The sequence below is a fragment of the Ambystoma mexicanum genome, chromosome 13, assembly GCF_040938575.1.
Source record: "Ambystoma mexicanum isolate Mex_15411 chromosome 13, UKY_AmexF1_1, whole genome shotgun sequence".
Classification (NCBI taxonomy): domain Eukaryota; kingdom Metazoa; phylum Chordata; class Amphibia; order Caudata; family Ambystomatidae; genus Ambystoma; species Ambystoma mexicanum.
In genome coordinates this window covers 325,860,284-325,881,092 of record NC_090938.1, presented here as the reverse complement: position 1 = coordinate 325,881,092, position 20,809 = coordinate 325,860,284, and the positions used below count along the sequence as shown (strand labels likewise).

At 45.3% G+C, this 20,809-nt stretch overlaps 1 protein-coding gene across 1 annotated transcript in view; it reads left to right on the top strand.

Moving 5' to 3' along the window:
- Positions 1 to 20,809, top strand: part of NFATC4 (nuclear factor of activated T cells 4) — an 889,306-nt gene that overhangs the window by 853,440 nt on the left and 15,057 nt on the right. The gene's annotated exons all lie outside the window — the stretch shown is intronic.

Genomic DNA, 20,809 nt, shown 5'->3' with positions numbered 1-20,809 from the left:
TTGGGTGTGCTGTAAGCATTTCTACAGGGCATGTCCCTTGGGCACTATGGGGGTTTTCTATTGAGGCTCTCTCCTCAAGCACTCCCTTGTGCACCACCTCCTAAAAAAAAAAAAGCCTTCTGCCGATCCTAGATGTCGGGCAAACTATCGCCCTATTTCTGTGACCTCTTTCCTGGGCATACTCCTGGAAAAGCTGACCATCTGCCAGCTTACTCACCACACTGAATCTGTTGGTTGTCTCCATGACCATCAATCTGGCTTCAGAGCAGCCAGAGGCACGGAAACTGCTCCCCTGAACAAACCGTGAAGATCTGCTCTCTAATCTCGACTCCAGCTCTCCCTCTGTCCTCGTCCTCCTTGACCTTTCCTCTGCTTTCGACACAGTCAATCACACCACCCTGTCAACCGACTCTGTGTGAACCTGGGCATCACGGATCAGGCCTGCCATGGCTGACCTCCTTCCTCCTGGACCGTCACTCTCAGGTCCAACTTGGGTCCTTTCTCTCCACCACCTCTCTCTCCACATGCAGTGTCCCCCAGGGCTCTATCCACTCACCATGGCTCTTCAATGTCCATCTGGCCCCTTTGGCCCACCTGATCTCTACCTTCTCTTTTAACTTTCGGTTTTATGCAGATGACACTCAGTTCTCTTTCCGGTTTCCCTCAGCCTCCTCCCCTCCCTTGCTAATTTCTGACTGTCTGTGATTCAGGATTGGTGCACCTCCAAAAATCTTTGCCTTGATACCAGTAAAACAGAGATCTTTATTATTGGGACACCCCTGCACCTGCTTTGCCTCTCTCATTCTGGCCATCCTCCTTGGGCACTCTACCCTCGCCTTCCTGTGAGGCAAAAAACCATGGTGTCATCTTCAACTCCACACTCTCCTTCTCTGCTCACATCACGGACCTTGCGAAAAAGGCATACTTCCAACTGCACTTCCTCAGAGGTATTCTACTTTTTCTCACCTTCCCACAGAAGCTCACTGTCTCCAGAGCCCTGGTTCTCTCCAGGCTGGCCTGTTGCAACAGCCTCTTTCTCAATCCGCCTACCTCTACTCTTCACCCCGTGCAACTAATACAGAGCAGGGCTGCAAGACTTAATCTTGGTCTCAAGCCCAGGGAGCATATCCCTCCAGCCCTGAATCCCTCCACTGGCTCCCGGTGGCTGCAAGGATCAAGTTGAAGACCCTCTGCATCGTCCACAAGGGTTTCTGGGGCAGGGGTGTGCACTCCATCCAACTATTTTTTCCAAAATACCTTCCTTTAGGAGCCCTTTGCTCAGCTACCTCCAACTCTCTGAGGGTCAAACGCTTCTCCCAGGCACAGAGTGGAGGTTATATCTCTCTCCTCTGCAGGTGCCTCCTTCTGGAACAGTACTTTTCCCGGCACATCCCCGCCATGTGATTAGCCACCATGGAAAGGGAGAAGGGACTACATGAAGTCCCTTCTCCCCGTTCCCTGGTGGACATTTTCTTGGTTTTATTTTTAAAGCATTTTTTAATTGGCACCATGGAAAGGGACAAGGGACTACACATAGTCCCTTCTCCTTGATCCATGGTGGCCATTTTTGTTTCTCAAGTTGAGAAACAGCTTTCGCACTGTTTTGCAACTCGAGGATATTTACTATTAGTACCCTGCTACAGCGTGCTGTGGTACTAATAACAATAGAACCCTCAAAGGAGGGGGGCATTGCCGGTCTGGTAAAGCCCTTGCCTCGCTCAGGTTTGTAACTGACACTGCAGGGCATTAACAGACCAGTAATGCCCCCCTCCTAGGGTCTATTGCTTTATTATGATTACAATCCTGACAGATCTGATGTTTGATGGGTCTTCTTATTGTGTTCGTGAGGGCAACCTTAGGCTACAAAACACTGTTTGGACACAGATGAGGGATGGAAATTAGATATTCAAACCATTTTAGAAGGTAACAAGCAGGTGACTTAAGTGAGATGGTCAGTGAGAAAAACTAGAGGGGGCAAAAGATTCATAGAAAAGTGGAATCTTAGCCAAAAAGAGGTTGGTGTGAAAGCTCCCCTCCTGGACATTAAAGACCTTTACCCTGATGTGAAAGGATTGGAGCAAACCTAGAACGGGAGAAAGGAATAGATTGCTGAGCAGGTTGCTGGAAGTGTATACAAAGACATAGGTGTACGTAGTAGTCAAAATATAAGCTGAGATAATCAAAAGATCTTTGAAAGATCAGCTAGATTTCAAGGCCACAACAGAGCAGTTCTCACATCATGAAAACAGATAATAAAAATGGGGAAGCCCCCCAATTAGACAAAAACAAGATAAAAAACATGTTTTGTACCGAGGCACAATGGACCTCATTACGAGTTTGGAGGCAGCCATACCCTTAATAAGGGCATGGCTGCCTCCAAACTCGGGTCCGGGTTCCCTGAATTTGGAAATACCAGGCCATACCGACCTTGGAGGGCCCGGTATTTCCCCATTCAGGGAACCCGGACCCGGACCATCCCCATTCCCATTTGAGCCCCCATAGGGCTCCGGCACCTTTACTGCCACCGTTAACCCCTTACCGCCCACCTCGTAATGAGGCCCATTATCTTCAACTTGTTGAACTATCTGCTTCACACCTCCTCTACCATTATCCTGAAATACTACGTCTCAAAATCTCTGAAATTCCCATCATAACATGTTTGTGATTTCAGCAGCGTCAGATTATTTTAATTACATTTCTATTCTGTGTGTCAATATAGAAAAGAGATGGGTAGTGAATCAGGCAGGGAGACTGGTAGTGAAGCGGAAAAGAAGAGAGACGGGTTGTGAAGCAGAAAGGTTAATGGGTAGTGAAGCTGGTAGCTTGACACGTAGTGAAGCAGGGAGGGAGACAGGTGGTGAAGCATAAAGGGAGCTATGCAGACAAAAATAACTTTGAGAAGATGGTTCTGATTCCTATGGAAAGCAGAAGAGCAAGAAGGGAATCAAATCTGAACAGGAGTAGGTAAAGCAATGCATACCATAGGGAACTGTCCTCTCTGACTTCTACAGAAAGAAATCCTTTTGATTGAAAGGCTGCATGTTGGCAATGTATAATTACAAAAGGTAGAGAAGAATTAGGCAGAATTTCTTTTTTCTTAGTATTTGTTAGTAGATATTGCACATGCGTGTTTGTTGCCACTTTAAGCTTCGGCAAAGCATACAACACATTGGTAGCTGGTATTCTGATGCAATAACCGCAGCGAGTCCTGGCAATTTGACAGAGGGAAGAAAAAGTCTCCACCCGCTAACTGTCATACAGGACTTTAGCACCGAATATGAGACTTCTGAGACTGTTATGGGATAGACAAATTGTGGAATCTCAAGAAAGTAAATTAGTATCTGAAGAACCCATGTTTATTTTCTGCTGCTGAAACTTCCCCTATAACAAGGGAACCACACAGGCAATGCAAACGAATCAAGGGTATTTCGGTGGCAGCAAATGCTACTCTTGGCACCACCTAAATTCCATCTGTCTTTCCCATGTAGCATACATACACACAACACCAGACAGAGATTCAGCTGTGTACAACTACACACCCAGACACAATACCACATCCTAAAGGTAAGATAAAAAAAATGTTTCAAAAGGGTAGGCTGGCTTATGCCATAGCAGACTATGCCATAGAGGGAAACAGGAGGGTCAACAACCTTTCAGAAATCCTAAATCCCAGGTTTAGGATAATGGCCACGGATGGACTTTCACCCTTTTTACCATTGTGCATGCAGAACTGGATTAGCCCAATCGGATGTGAGCAGCAGAACTACCAGGCTGGCCCACTTTGTACTTGGCATGACCCACAGTCATACCATTTAGCTTAGTGCAGTTTTGCGCTGTCAACAAAATATTCAAGATCTGTAATATTCAAATACCTTGCAAAAAGAACGGTACAAAGAAGGCGCAGGATTCTATGCTACTGCCCAGAATGTATGCAAGATAATGCAAAATGGGAGCAATCCTCTGTTTTTAGTAAACAAATAAAAAAACATGGTAAAAATTATGACTCTCAAAAGGCACCCTCCACAAACCATGAAGGAGTTTTGGGGAAAGGGTTAAAGGGTGTCTGCAGCAAATGGATAAATGCACCATAGGGTAACTACTTATTTGGGCCTGTTAATTCTGGAAAGGGTCTATGACCAGAACCCCTCCTTAAGCTAGGAATTTGCTGTGCTCACCCTTTCCCTGACTCATGTTTCCACACATACGGATCCTTCCACCCTCTGATGAATCTGTCATCACTCCTTTCCTGTGGGTAGGCTCTCCTCATGTGGCCAGAGGACAGCAGCCACTACCTGATCCTGACCCTGGCTGCAGCTATTTGAGGGAGGATGCCATGAGCGGAGGCCACCCTCGGGGGAAAGCCTGGCATCATCAGATGAGGCATGGTATCCCCCGTTCCCTTTTAGGGATACCCCTTCCATTCCTCATGTGTAGTCAAAACCCCCATACTGTTATCACCCCCTTCAACAATCCTTAAAGCCTGCTGATAGTATCCCTTATTATTCTGTAACCAACATAATAAGAAAGACTGAGACAAGGAAGAAGGGCCAAGTAATGCTGAATACTCAGCATAATCGGAAGGAGCATTTTAGTGTTTAGAGGAAGCTGGTTGGCTCCAAGCAACACCCTTCCTGGAAGCGGGAGAGGAACAGTTGAAGATAACAGAGAGATGCAACTGGCTAGTTACTGCTGGGCAAGCCAACCTAAGAAGCCCACAGATGAGCGGAAGACGGCGAGCGAAAGACTCCAGGAGCTGGGTTGCTGTGCTGGGATTGCAGCAGGAAGAGAAGAGGACCCTTCCTGGCGAACAAAGTAACCAAAAAGCAGTGCCTACACCGCTCGAACCCAGAGACAGGCTCAGCAGTGACGTGAGAACCGCAAAGGAAGTGGAAGCTGCCAGATGAAGCCGGTATGCCCGTGAAGTGGAGGACGATGTTTGGGCGCTTCATTGTGTTTGATGCGAGAAGTCCAAAAACACCATAGAAACCCAGTGAGCCCTCAGAAGGGAAGCTGGGTCACCAGGTGCTTCAGCAGCTCCACCAAGTACCAATAAGTGCCAGGTATATGAGTCAGATGACCCAGAGAAAAGATGTTGGGTCACTGGGATATTTAACAAAGAAAGTGAATGAAAGTGGGTTTGAGACCCATTGTTTCGGTGAAAACAATACAGAATATTGGAACTGTGTGAATGCAAGAAATACAGGAATAAAGAGAGAACCCTGCAGGAGAGTATACCAGGTGTTTGGCGAGTCTGGTGCCTGCACCCAAATTGCATATAGGAGCTACATGAGAGCCTGGCAGGAGACTATTCCAGGTGTCTTCATAGTCCAGGACCCGCACCCATATTGTGTAAAGGAGCTACATGAGAGAGGCTGGTAGGAGAGTATATTAGGTGTCTTGCGAGTCCGGGACCAGTACCCAAATTGTGTTACTTTGAAACCAGAATCCCAAGGAAGAGTCATGCCCTTGGGGTTTTGAATTACTGGGCCTCATTACGAGGCTTGCGCTCCCGTAATGAAAGGTGCCGTACGGGACCGGCAACGTTCATTACGGGATGCACAATGACGAGGTTCCCGAAACAGAAGTCTGGTCAAACCAAACGTCCTTTCGGGGTCCCGCGAGGGGACCAAGGAGCTAATAACGGGCCTGTTATTAGCTCCATCCCCATTTTCCATTGAGCCCTCTGGGGGCTCAAATGGGAATGGGGAATGGTTCTGTGCATGAGGAATTACTGGGTCCTCCAAGGTCGGAATAACCTGGTAATTCCTCATTCACAGAACCCGGTATTGGAGCCCGGTATGGAGGCAGCCATGGCGCTAATAGCCCCATGGCTGCCTCCATACTCGTAATGAGGCCCACAGTGTTTGTGGAAAGGACTTTGGGAAGAGAGTTATTCCCCTGGAGTGGATTGTAACACCAAGAGGAGAGAGGCCTTCTCTTGGGCCCTAAAGAACTTGGTTATTCTTTGGAACTGTTGTTTAGGTGGAGAGAAACCTGGGTAAAGGAGCCATTGCCAGGAACTGTGAACATTATCAATTTGGAACTTGTGTCAGAATATATATTTTTGTTAATCTTGAACATATGTGCACTTTTCAAGCCAGTGACAATACCCTTAGCACTTCAGAGTTTGTTTTAGAATGTGAGAGCTATGATAGGATTTTGGACACAGGACAATTTTGCTTTAGACATCTTGGCACAGAACAGACCCTTCATTTTGGTTGAGGTAGGGAAATACCTCCTAGATTAAGATCAGTGAGGCATTTTCCAACCCCTTTATAGTTTAATAAAAGTCATTAACCAATACCATGAGTCCTCTGTGTCCACTTCTCATTCCTGGTTCATCACAACCCATTGACTACCCATTCACTGCAGAGCTTGTATTACCTCTCAGGACCAAGTTGCACCAATCAAGATTGTGTGCCTTTATGCTGTCTTTTGGTTACCTATATGTTATGTTACTTGGCATTTATATAGTGCCTTATGTATCATTGGTATGACCTCAAAGCGCTGGTACATTGAAAGCCCTCGGGAACCGTAGTTCAAGTCAGTGGAGAGAGAGAGAGAGAGTGTCGTATGGTGCGTGGGTGTGCCGGATATGTGTGCAGCTGGTGTGGTTGTTACATGATAGCTGCTTCTTAGTGGTGCTGAGGAAATCAGTTGGATGTGTTCAGTCTGGAGGGTGGACACCCAGACTGAGTTTTGGCTGCGTTAGGCCTGAGGAGATGCCTAAGCTAGCCGGAATGTGCTCAGCTCGCTGTGTTTTATTAGGATGTTGAGGTGTTCGTGGGGGTCATGTTAGTATGAGAACAGCTAGACCCAATGTGTCATAGCATAGCTGTGTTCTGGTTGAATGATGGTGTATAGGAGACAGTAAGCGTAGTAGTGTGATATGGTAGTTACCTATAGAACAATTCTAGCCCAACTCAGAACTTACACCTTCTGCTTCTCAGCCAACCACTCCCCTCTTCCCTTTCCACTCACCCACCCATTCCCTCTCTTGGGCTGCACCCTTATTTCATTGTCTTCACTTGCCTATTTCTTCTACCCTCCATCATGCAACTTGACTTTGCTCCTTTCCTCATTGTACTCAATCTTCTCCTTCCCTTCTCTCGTAACCTTTAGTCTCAACTCAGTTTCACTTCTGCCTCACTTCCCACCCTGCCAACCTCCCTTTTTATCCCCTGCACCCGGACCCCTCATACACGATACTTCTGATCTTCCAAGATCTCCAACCTCATATATCGCCCTTGCCTACTACACATCCTTTGTTCCTCTCCCCCACCCTCACATCACTCTTTCACTTGGCTTCTGGAATGTACAGTCCCTCTGCAACAAGTTGATCTACATCACTGACCACTTTGACTCTCATCACCCTAAACTTTCACTTCTTGCTATCACAGACATCTGTATCATCCCTCATGACTTTGCAATACTAACAGATCTCCACACTGATGCTGCTACCTTGTCCCACTCTCCCTGACCTGTTGGGAAGGGTTTGGGGTTCCTTAACTATAAGGCCCTCAACACTACTCCCCATATGACATCACCTCATGCACTTTTGAATATGCCACTATTTAACTCCTGCCTCCTAATTCCTCACTATTCTGGCTCTCTATCGGTCACTGGTCCTCTGAATTCCTCTTTCTCTGATCTAACCCTTCTCATTGGGTCATCTCCTACTGACAATGCCAGTGTCATTCTGGGGGCTTTAACCTTCCCAAGCCATCTACAGCCACCCGGCTTGAACTTAAATCCCTCCTATCTGACCTCTCCCTCCACGACCAGCCTACCCACTCTGGTGGGAACTCTCTTGACCATGTCTTTTCTCTCTAATTCACTCTCTCCTCTGATCTCTCCATTGACCCCTCTCCCTCTGATCACTCCATTGTTCACTCTAACATCTTGTTTCCTCCACACTCTACTCCTCATCTGCCCTCTTCAATGACAGAGGAAATTCAAGCTGGACTCTGTTGCCCCTTACCTTATAAGGACCTCTTTCCTGTCTCTCTTCCCTATTCATGCCCCCTCTATTGACCATGATTTTTCTGGCTTTCACTGTTCACTTATGACTCCCTTTGACCAACACTGTCCTGTTCGCACATTCACAGCTTCCCGTCCCCAGCCCTGGATAACCTCTGAGGTTCGCACCTTCGAAACAAACATGCACCATGACCTACGATGTTGGTGCAAATTATGTATCCCTACCCTCCTCCTAACCTACAATAATTCCCTTGCTGCCCTAGCCTCTGCCAAATCCTTCTCTGCCAAGCCTAATCTCCTCCCTTTGCAATCAGCCTGCAAACTTTCTTCTTTTTACTATTTATCTTTATTTTTTTATTTATTGGTTATGTTTTACAAAAAGAAACCTTTGCAATGGAAGGAAAAAACTATCAGTTAACATAAGATACATTTCATAAAAACTTAAAAACATTTAATAAAATACATTTCATAGATGAATATTTCAAGAGAACATTTCATAAAACAAAGAATAAGCAGTGAATAATCAGTCATATATCTAAAATCAATTCCAAAGATGTTAACACTGCAATATCCAATGAATTGTCATTACTGTTTAAAATCCTAACCCAAAAAGATTGAGTTTAAAAGTAACTTGTGTAAGAGAAATCGAGCAAAGAAAACATCTGGTTGCAGCAGGGATCAAATGGTAAGATGACGACATAGTGTTTTCACATCTTGAGCACAAAATCTACATTGACGTTGAGTCCTTGGCATTGTTTCCCTTGCTCCCAGAACTTCTCTTGTTGGAAGTAAATTTAATTTAAAAAGTAGCATCACATTTCGATGAGATCTAGAGGGATGTTTACACAAATAGGGAGAAAAGGACATTAAAGGCCTTAATTTCATAGATAAAATGATTAAAAAAAGATGATAATTCATTGTTGGTTCTCGGTTTTTGATCCACTCTGTTTCAAATACTAACTTTTTTATCTTGTGGGGGGAAATGTAGAAGATCTGCTTCTAGAATATTGTAAAACTCAAGCAGCTTAATCATGAATTCAAACTCAATTCAATGTTTAAAGCAGTGAAAACCCAATTTGCCGGGGACAGTAACAAATTTCTCCACTGCTGAAGTTTTTTCCAATCAGCTCGGGCACCTAATGAGATTAAACCAGCCTTGTGCCGAATAGCCAAAATCGGGGTACCATGAGGCAGAAAAAAGGTATGATTCCAAAACAATGACTCTGCGTTGTCCCCTATATCGTACAACAGCCCCATTTCTGCTCCATACAGTAAACAGGAAACAATCTTTTGGTGGCAATACTTCAAAATAGGGAGGGCAGAGAAGCAACCAAATTATATGTCAAAAACCCTTTGCTCAGCAGCACTTGCATTTATTTTCCTTTGAAAATGATCGAAAACTAGCCGTGCAGAGGGCCTGCCATAGAGTACCCCGCCCAAATATTTAAAATGCTGTACCACTTCTCAATGTGTGGGATTCAGTAACCAATTAAAATTGTTTTTCTCTTAGTATAGTTTGTCATTAGAATGTTCGATTTATTTATGTTTAGAATCAAATCTTTTGCTGAAAAAATGACGTTTATCGCTTTCATAGTTCTCTGCAGGCCAATAGGGGTCAAGGAGAACAATGCAACATCATCTGCATAGGTCAAGTGGTTTATTTGAAGGTTTCTGAATTTGGAGGGGGTGTTTAAGATATCTTTAAAGATTCCACCAAGGTCAATAATATAGAGATTAAATAAAAAAAGGTGCCGAAACGCAACCTTGGCGTAAACCCGGTTTTGTGCTAATCCATCTTGTCGCATTACCAGTTTCATCTAGTCTGACTTTGATTTCAGTGTCAGTATGCAAAGCGATCAACATACTCAATAAGCCATGGGGGCAGCCCAACGTATCTAATTTAGCCCACAACATGGTCCTATTCATACAGTAGAAAGCTTGCGAAATATCCGAAAATGCACAATATAAGACTAATTTTTCCTTTTGTATTTGTTCTTGCAACAAGTGGATTACTAAGCGGTTTTCAGTGGTGCTCATACCCGCCCAAAAACCAGATTGGAATTTATTAAAAATGCACACCTTAGATGCCTAACTGTGAAGTTCCTGGAGGAGCAGAGCACCAAATATTTTACTGGAACAGTTCAGTAGAGAAAGTGGACAATATTTCTTAGGTTACAATCTGTCACCAGCTTTAAAAATGACTACAACAAGGGCTTTTTTCCAGGATGAGGGGAACATATTTGATCTTAAAATTGTCTGAAACATGCCCCACAGAATAGCGGCCCACAGCTTGACATTGGATTTTAGCATTGTGTTTGCAAGCCCATCTGGACCATGTGCATTTGATGCCTTACTGTTCTTTATAAAGGCTTAATCCCCTTCTAAATCCACACACATGTTCTCAGTCCATCTCTCAGACACCTTCAGACATCGTTCATTGCCACAACCTCTTTCATCACATATGTTTGAAACGTGGTCCTCCCATATCTCTGCCTGGATCAGTTGGGTCTGTAAAGAACTCTGGAGATCTGGAACCCTTACTAATCGCCAAAAGGAACGTGCATCCTTGGATAGGGTTGAGCCAAGCAATGCCTCATCATCCAAGATGTTTAAACAAAGCACTGGCTTTTAAGCCGGTTTTTATAGTTTTGTTTCAAAAATTTGCTTTGGGTGTTAGGGTCCAGGAAGTCCTCTGTGCATGTCTTAATTCTTTACCTCAGCAGCGTTTCCCCTCTATTATCTTTTTATCATATCTGTGTTTGTGAAGACGCTGCCCCTTTAGAGAATAATACAGAAAGACTTGGGGTGTGTACAAATGTGCCAATATTCTCTGAACCACAGACTCCTACCTCTGTGGGTTGAGCAGCAAATCTTTTTCAAAAGTTTCAATCGATAAAACGTTGTTGAAGCGGTTCGCCAACCCTGGTTTCCACACTAAGGCCATGTGCCTTGGATTTACCTGCATAGAGGAATTCGAATTATAGGGGCACTCTTTACGACTTCTAAATCCACAGACAATTGGAGTAAGCAGTGGTCACTAGAATTAATTTCGATCACATCAAGTGGCTGGCATAACCCAGTCAAATCTTCAGAAACAAAGACATAGAGCCTCATTACAAGTCTGGAGTTCCGGAAACAAGGATGCCTGTAAGCTTACCAGCACCCTTGTTTCCGGACCACCACACTATGAGGCTGCCCAACATGGCTGCTGCGTCTGACAAGTCTGACCCTGCCGGGCACATTGGCCCCGGTAGTCAGTCATCACAGAAGAACTGACACCGTTAGCTACAGTGCCCATGATTACGTCTCCCCACTCCCATGGAATCCTGTGGGACTCCATGGGAATGGGATTTATAAGAAACAATGGGGAGTAACGTGTTTGGATGCGCTAGCCTTTGTATTCAAACAAATGGTCAAGTGCAGCAGCAGCAGCAGCATACGAGGTTCCTCTAGGCCGCCGAATATAAGTATAAGAAAAAGAGTGTATGTTGCTGCACAGCACAGTGACCCTTGATTCAGTTCATCAATTAGTAAACATTAATGAATGAGAGTCCTTATTTAGTATAAAGTTTGAATATTTCTCATACAAGAGATTTGATTTTTTGGTATATTCCAACAAATCAACAGCGATACCTGTTTCGACCAAACGGTCGTCCCTAAAGGCGATTTGATCAATAACAGTGTTCCTGGTGTAGCATGGGCTAAACACGTCACCAAGAAATTAGGCACCTAGTTTGGTGCAATTCCAAACTTTAATAATGTGTCAGATAGTTCAAATCCACTATCAAAGTGTCACAAAATTGTGTCGAGAGTCGCCTTATTCCAACATAAATCCTATAAGACACTTTTCTTCTATATTTCACGGTGGTCAGTCATAATCTCGAATTTACAAATCTCGAAAAAAAAATGTTGAAAAAAAGGCCGAAAAAAAAAGTCGAATTTTTTTTGTTTTTCTATATTTTTTTTGGGCTCTAGTATATATAAATAAAATACGTTAAAAAAAAAAAGGGGGGGCTGGGGGGAACCCCTCCATTTCGAAAAAAAAGTCATAAAAAAAAATTTGACATTTTTTTTCGGCCTTTTTTTGTCGACATTTTTTTTCTTCGAGATTTGTAAATTCGATATTATGACTATAAACCATTTTTCACATATGACTAGTGTAAAAATTCTTCTATTAAGAGAATGTGGTTCTAAATGGAATGGCGGCTCCACTCTCAATGTTATCAGGTGTCAATATCAGTAATTCCGATTGAAACGGGCTAGATCCCGTGTTCTTTTCCGTGGCACACCCTTTTGCCTAATTTTCATCCGATAGTAATGCTAGTCTAAACATTCACTATTCACGTCTCCAACAATAAAAATACTACACAAATACACCACCATTGTCCCGGCCAACAAGTCCGATAGACTGTCCAAAAAAGATGTAATGGATGATGATGCAGGATTAAAATAAAGATTAAACACATAACAAAAAGGCACTCCCAGGGCCACATCCCCACTCTTTACCAATTTGACCCATTGTATATCAGCCCTCTTTGTTTCAGTTGTCAACACAGACCGAGCCACTGAGCCAGGTCTTCTGTAAGCATATAATGGAAAAGGGTGGCAGGGTCTCAAAATGTGTGGACAAAAACGCATAATCCCTACGATTCCAAGAAGCAATTTTAAAGGAATTGTTTAATTCATAACTCACCCCTCCCCCCCATAGCGATTTCCATGCAAAGTGGAGAGAATAGAAGGCAAGTCATACCTTGAGCATGTCACCGTTGGAAGATGATTGATTATGGCACAAACCGCATTTGGTACACAGAAGACATTTACATTAAAAGGAAGGCGACCAACCACCCCAGACACAAACACCTTTAAGCTTATTTTAGGTCTAGAGACAACCTCATTTTCATTCACAATCTTTTTTACTTGCATAACATCATAACCCATAGACATAAAAGCTTCTGATTCGGAGAGGACAACATTTCTAATCACCCTAGAGAAAAAATATGATTTGACCACATCGACACGTGTCAGACACAAATTCAATTTGAGCAATGTCTTTTGTTGTGACCATCCATCCAGAGATTAGGGATCTCTGAGAACAAAACCATAACATGTTGACGGTTTAAAGGAAACGCAGCTATCCATAAGAATTTGCTCAATGTATAGAACTTGGTCCTCCGCAAAATGATTTCTAACAGCACCTGGTCCTGCCAACCGCAATTGTGTTTTAATGGGGTGGCCTTGCGAAGACACCATAAAATGACTCGCATAAAATGACTCGCAATATTATGGGGTTATGACAGGTCCCTGGGGGCAGGGATAGGTAAGCCTGGTCCTACATATCCTTATTTTGGAGGGAAATTGACAGGAGCTTCCTTTTATCTTCTAATATCAAGAAATGCTGATTTAAGAACTCCTGACCTTTTAAAGACAAGCCGCCCTCCCTGTGGACCCTCGCCCTATCACCAGCTAAAGACAAACCACCCTCAATTGGCATAAATCCTTGAGTGGAAATTTGCATTTTTGGCGACAGAGTCAGATCTACTTTAGTGCTCTGGCTTAGAATCTGCGAGGTAAGATGGTATGGTTGATGTACATCAATAACAGAGGCTTGAGGTTAAACACTGCCTGCCCCTTTAAATTAGATGCTTCTCCACTTTGCAGAGCTTTAAGTGGCATCTTTAACAAATACAGCTTTTTAAGGCACTCTTTAAAAAGATAGAAGCCACTTTTCTTTTTTCAGTTACAGGCTCAACCAAGTCTTTATAAGTAATCATTAGTATAGACTGTTGTCGCATCTTATTTTGTGTACCCCGTGTCACTTTTGATTGTCTCCTGTCTCTATGTTGGCAGCCTGATGCCTGCAAGTTTCTGCACCATATACATGTATAAATAAAGAGAAGGATCAGTCATAGCTTCTAAAAGTTCATCCAATGGATCACTGACATTTCAGAGTAGACTGACAACGCACTCCAGTTCGATAATTCTCGTGCATCTTGTTTTACAATGGCCGATTTAGAGTGTTTCTTTGTGGGGCCTTTTACACCCGATGGGGAGCTTAGGTTCCAAAAACTTGGTTTGAGTTGAAGTTTTCTTTGGGACAGAAAAATGCTCTACACACAAAGAAGGAACGCGAGTATTTTCCGTAAAAGATACCACTCTGTCATCACCCTGGTTTGAGGAGGCACTTTGCAACAGGTTGTATTCGTCCCAGCTCAGGTTCCTCAAAAACGCTCAAGATCCTCTGTTTCTTTGTTTTGGCAAGTGTTTCATATTTTTGGGTTTCCTTTCCTTAGGCAACGATGGTAATACTGTGTTTGTAGCCACATCTCGTGTCTTTACTCGAGGGGTGATTTCATTTGGAGCTCCCCTAATTGAAGAAGGCTCCTGGGTGTCAGAGTAGTAAAGTGGTGACAGAGTAAGACGTATATTTGAGTAAGTCTTTTCCGTGTGGGGCTCATTTACTCGATCAGGGATCACAATTGGAGAGCCCAGGACTTTGGTTAGGACTGACAGGGTGGAATGTCCCACTGTCGCCTTTAAAGTTTCCCTCTGTCGAGAAGAGAGACCCTGTAGTGAGCTCATAGGGGCTTGTGACTTTGCTGGTGTTGAGAATGCAGAGAACCATAGACAAAACCCTCTAAAAATGCCAGCTTTGCTGCCATTGAGCCAATAATTTGGCCCTGGTCCCGAAATTCTTCTGCAATTGCTTCTGTTGAGTTCACAAGCTGAGCCAAGTTAAAGTTTAGTGCATGTAGAGCCGATCCTGGAGATGCAGGGGCGTTGGGAAAAGATGTGCCCAAAGACAGACGATTGGGTGTAATTGAGGAAGTAATTTGGTCTGTCGGTTTTGGTAAATCAGAAATGAAGAATGCAAGGCTTTGAGACAAGTTAGTGTCCGGAATTATGCATTCCCCTGACGAGAATGATATACGGCCAGGTTGCACTAATTCCAGACCTTTATTTATTTTTCATTTATAAAGCGCACAAACAACCCTGACGCATTGAGGCACTGTCTTGATCAGAGAGGCTAGAATCCTCCCTCATTGACAAGTCAGACAATCCTCTGTCTACTTAATCCACATGCAGCATAGCAGAGTCAGTTATTGTAGGAGGGGGGGAAGTAGCATTAGCTTGTAAGAGATTTCCAAGTTCAGAAACACCCTCAAGTATGCCCAAGGTAGATGACGGTGCAATATAACGGTCAGGACTCAGTCGAGGAACTTTTGCTTCAGACATATCGTCACACATTGAAGCATGACACACAAAGGATTTCGTACAGCTGGGTCAAGGTTTGAAATGGGCTCACCAACAAGGAATGGTATAACATTAAAACGTCAGCAGGACAGAAAGACTCCAATATGGTGAGAGTTGGCCACACTCTACAGCCCCCAGCAAACAGCTTTCTGCCAACTTCCTAACCTTTTAGTCTGAACCCAACACAAAGTTTCAGTTTCACAGTCAAGTGGCTCAAGACAGAATTACATGCCACTTTGTTAAGTAAACTATGCTGTGCCCACTGCTTCCACTCACCATTTCGCTTGAAGGAACTGTTTGAACAAGGGTAGTTTGTTGTAGACCCCCAGGCCTCCGGATCTTCTGCGACTGCCGAGACTGCCTTCCACTTGCTTCCCCACTTCCTCCATGCGAATTATAGCACAGATAACTATAATCAGTGAGGCAAAAGTAGTCCAACCAAGAAAACAAGAGGGTACTGCCGAGACTGCCTTCCACTTGCTTCCCCACTTCCTCGCCATGTAAACTTTAATCTATCCTCCTAAGCTTCACTCACACCTCCCAACCCAATATCCACCACCTTGTCCGTTTCTGCTAATGACTTTGTTATGCTATGTTATTTTGCACTTTTATAGCGCGTTATATACCATTGGTATGGTCTGAAGGCGCTGGTAGATTGAACGCCCTTGGGAACCGAAGTTCAGATCAGTAGAGAGAGTAGAAAGAGTCAAAGGTACATGTGAGCACCGGGTATGTGTGCAGCTCGTGCGGTATTCGTGTAATAGCTGCTTCTTAGCGGTAGGTGTGGTGGTTGAGAGATCAGGAGAATGAGTTTGTTCTGGCAGGTTTTATCCAGAATGGCTGCGGCTGCGTTAGGGCTGAGGAGAACGCCTGGCTGGGGGGGGGTGAAACCAGCAGTGTTTACTTAGAATGATGTGCAGTGAGCAGCGGATGTTGGTATGAGAACAGTTATACCGAATGGTGCCATAGTATCTCTGTGTTCTAGTTGAGTGGTGATGTAAAGGAGAGAGTAAGCGTGGTGGTGTGATATGATGGGTTATGTGCTCTTTCAAACGCTCTCTGCATTCTAAGCCATGCTATATACGTCACGCAATTCTATGCGCTCCAGTCCGCCCAATACTCCGGTCTGCCCCGCGCGCTCTAGACTGCCCCACACATGCACTCTTGTCTGCCCCAAGCATGCCCTCTTATCCGCCCCACACATGCCCTCTTGTCCGCCGCACGCATGCCCTATTGTCCGCCCCACGCATTCCCTCTTGTCCACCGCACGCATGCCCCTTTGTGCACACCCATCCGCTCCATACAGTCATCCGCTCCATACAGTCATCCGCTCCATACACTCATCCGCTCCCTACACTCATCCGCTCCCTACACTCATCCGCTCCCTACACTCATCCGCTCCCTACACTCATCCGCTCCCTACACTCATCCGCTCCATACACTCATGTGCTCTATACACTCATATGCTCTATACATTTGCCAGGTCTGTACATTCATCTGCTCCGGCGATCTACACACTCTCCGCACTTCCGTATTCATCCAGTATCCACACTCGTGGGCTCTACATACTCGTCCGCTCCACATATTCATCTGTTCTACACACTCATCCGGTTTACGCTCATCCATTCTGCATATTCGTCTGGTTTGCGTATTCCTGCATTCCTGCATTCTACTTGCTTCTGTGAGATTTACGCACTCATCCACGCTATGCACTCCCCCTCTCTACCCCCTCTCTACACACTCACCCCTATCTATGCACTCACCCCCTCTACGCACTCACCCCCTCTGCGCACCCATCCCCTCTGCGCACCCATGCCCTCTGCGCACCTATCCCCTCTGCGCACCTATCCCCTCTGCGCACCCATCCCCTCTGCGCACCCATCCCCTCTGCGCACCCATCCCCTCTGCGCACCCATCCGCTTCACCACTCATCCGTTCCATGCACTCATCCCCTCTCCGCACTCATCCACTTTAATTACTTGTGCTTTTCCCGCATCCAACAGCAATATCCTGTTCTATATATTCATCTCATACACTCATCTGTTCTATACCTTCATCTGCTCTGCGCACTCATCTTCTCCATATACTCATCTGGTCCATACACCCATGCGCTCTATACACCCATGCGCTCTATACACCCATGCGCTCTATACACCCATGCGCCCCGTACACCCATGCGCCCCGTACACCCATCCGCCCCGTACACCCATCCGCCCCGTACACCCATCCGCCCCGTACACCCATCCGCCCCGTACACCCATCCGCCCCGTACACCCATCCGCCCCGTACACCCATCCGCCCCGTACACACATCCGTCATATACACTTTCAGCTCTATATACTCTTCCGCCCTATACACTCATGTGCTCTATAGACCCAACCGCTCTATACATTCATCTGCTCCGGATATCTACACACTCTCCACACTTCCGTATTCATCCGCTATCCACACTCGTGCGCTCTACATACTCATCCGCTCCACATACTCATTTGTTTTACCCACTCATCCGGTTTACGCTCATCAGTTCTGCACATTCATCAGGCTTAAGCATTCCTGTGTTCTACTCGCTTCTCTGTGTTTACGCACTCACCCACGCTACACGCTCATCCGCTCTGCACTCATCCGCTAAATATGTTTATCCATTCTATACACACATCCGATCTATATATTCATTCGATTTCCACATTCATTCGAACTATATAGTGATCTGTTCTTCCATTCATGCATTCTTCCACTCAGCGCATTCATCTGCTCCACCTGCTTCATCTATTCTAACTATTTCATCCACGCCATTCACTTTGTTCAGTCGTCATGCATTCTGTCTATTTCAGGAGTTTAAATCTCGTTACTGATTCCATAAGATTTACTCTTATTAACCAATTCACTACTTTGATCTACTTTATTCGTTTAATTCTGGTTGTCCTTCTAGTTTATATTGGGGATTATTAGCTGTCAATTTATTGCAACAGGTAGTTTGTTGGATTAGTGTCATTGAGTTGCTGTTAGTCTGTTTGGGTTATTTGGTACAGGTTGGTTTTTAGGGGAAGAGCCAGGTTTTCAGCAGTTTGCAGAAAGACGTTAAATCCTCGGTTAGGCGGATGTGGGATGGGAGTGAGTTCCATAGCCTGGGGGCCAAGGCTGAGAATGATGATCCGCCCAACCTGACTGAGTTTGCCTTTGGTATGACTAGGAGGCCGGCTGAGCTTGATTTTAGGGTGCGAGGGGGTGATAGGGTTTTAGCTTGTCTTGAAGATATTGAGGCCCAGTTTTATGCAGTGCTCGATGGGAGATGCATAAGGTTTTGAAGGTCACCCTTCGGGCTACTGGGAGCCAGTGCAGCATCTTAAGGGCTGGGGAGATGTGGTCACTTGGGCCGAGCGCAAGTAGCAATTTGGCAGCCGCATTTTGTGCCCTTTGGAGTTTATTCAGTTGGTACACGTGGACTCCGAGGTATAGGGGGTTTGCGTAGTCCAGTCTTGATATAACGATTGATTGGACTGCGGAGAGTCTGTCGGGAAAGGAGAGCTATGGAAAGATGCGCCTAAGGGTTTTAAGGTGGTAGTAGCAGGACTTTGAGACATTGTTGACTTCGCGCGAGAGTGTTAGATCAGAGTCAAGGGTGCAGCCAAGATTTTTCACTGAGTTGGAGGGGGTCGGTGAGTTGCCCATGGCAAATGGCCAGGGTAGCGGATGCGGAAGAAGTTCTGAGTTGCCACATACCATGATTTCCATTTTGGAGGGGTTTAACAAGAGGTGGCTTTGGGACATCCAGCGTTCTATGTCAAGGAGGCAGGAGGCCAGGTCAGGTCGGGAGTTGGGTTTTGAGTCCAGGAGTTTTAGAATTAGTTGAGTGTTGTCTGCATAGTTGTAGCACAGGATGTTGTCTGAATGAATTATCGGTGGGAGGGTGATCAAGTAGAGATTGAATGGGAGGGCGGATAGGCATGCTCCTTGTGGGACTCTGGTCTGGCTTGGGAGGTATAGGTGTAGAGTATCATTCTTTGATACCTATCTTTGAGAAATGAAGCTATCCATTTAAGAGCGGTTCCACTGATTTCTAGGGAGTGGAAGCGGTCTAGGAGGATTGAGTGATTGATTGTGTCAAAGGCGGCAGATAGGTCAAGAAGGATTAGTGCGGCGCATCCCGCGGAGTCTGCTGTCATTTTAAGGTCATCCCAGATTGAGGTTAGGGTGCTTTCAGTTCTGTGACGGGCTCTGAAACCTGATTGTGCGGGATCAAGGAGGTTGTTGGCTTCGACAAAGGCATTTAGTTGGGAGTAGGCGGTTCAGTCAATGAGTTTGGCAAGGAACCTGGTGTTTGAGATGGGGCGGTAGTTTTTGGGCTCGAGAGGGTCGAGCAAAGGTTTTTTTAATTAGAGGTTTGACATGAACTGTTTTGAATGCATCGGGAAAGATACCAGAGGATAAGGAGGCATTTATGATGGATCTTGCGTGTTCTCCTGCGCAGGTGGAAGCGAACATTTCTTTGAGGGTTGTGGCTGGGCAAGGGTCCAGCGGAGAGCCAGATGGTTTGCAGGCAGATACAAGTTTGAGAAATTGCTCTGGAGATATTGGACTAAAGGATTCAAACGTTTGTCAGGTAGTGGTCGCAGCCGATGGACTGGACAGTATGGGGGAAGTATTGTCTGGTGGATGTAAGAGAGCTAGCTTGGTGGCTAGAGTATTTGTTCTTTTGAGAGCTGTGGTGTAAAAGTGGAGGGAGAGTGAGTCGCACAGTGATTGGGAGGGGGTCGGGATGGTGGTGGTGCAAGCGGGTTTGGTGAATTCAGAGATGATTTTGTGGAGTTCTTTGCTTGGATTTTTGCAGTTTAGGATTCAGGAGTTGTAGTGGGCTTTTTTTGCTTTCCGGATTTCGGCCTTGTACTGGTAGAGGTGTTTGGCCAAGATGGCCTTGCTCTCCTGGGTTTTGTTATACTGCCATTTGCGTTCTATGTATTTATATAGTTGTTTAGTGGTCTTCACCTCCGGAGTGAACCATCTGGGGAAAAGGCCAAGGCGTGTTGATGGTTTGCAAGAGGGTGTGAGCCGCATCAGAGATGCATTGATCCACGAGTCAAAGGCGTCATGGGTTAGTTCTTTATTGAGTTGGCAGGTGGAGACTGGAGGAGGGCGTCGGCTAGGTCCGGCACAATTATTAGTTTTTTCCAGCATTTGCGTAGATTTGGAGGTTCGGATTCGAGTACGCAAAGGGGGTCAGGTGGGTGAGCGAATGGTGAAAGAGAGAATGAAGTGATCGGACCAGATGATAGGGGTGGGTGGGTTTAAATGAATCCGGGTGTTGGAGCTAAAGATGGCATCAAGAGTGTGTCCTTTATAGTGAGTTGGGCCATTAATGTGGGGTTGGAGGTTCATCACGTCTAAACCGTCAACCAGAGAGTGTGTCATAGGGTTGGTGGGGATGTCGAGCCATATGTTGAAGTCTCCAAGAAGGGTGAGATTGGGATGGTTTAGTTGAAGGGTGGCAATAGAGTCGCAGAAGTTGTTTGCGAATTGTCTATCGTAGCCAGGGCGTCTGTAGATAATTAGGAAGCTGTGTGAGAGCGATGGGGAGAGGGAT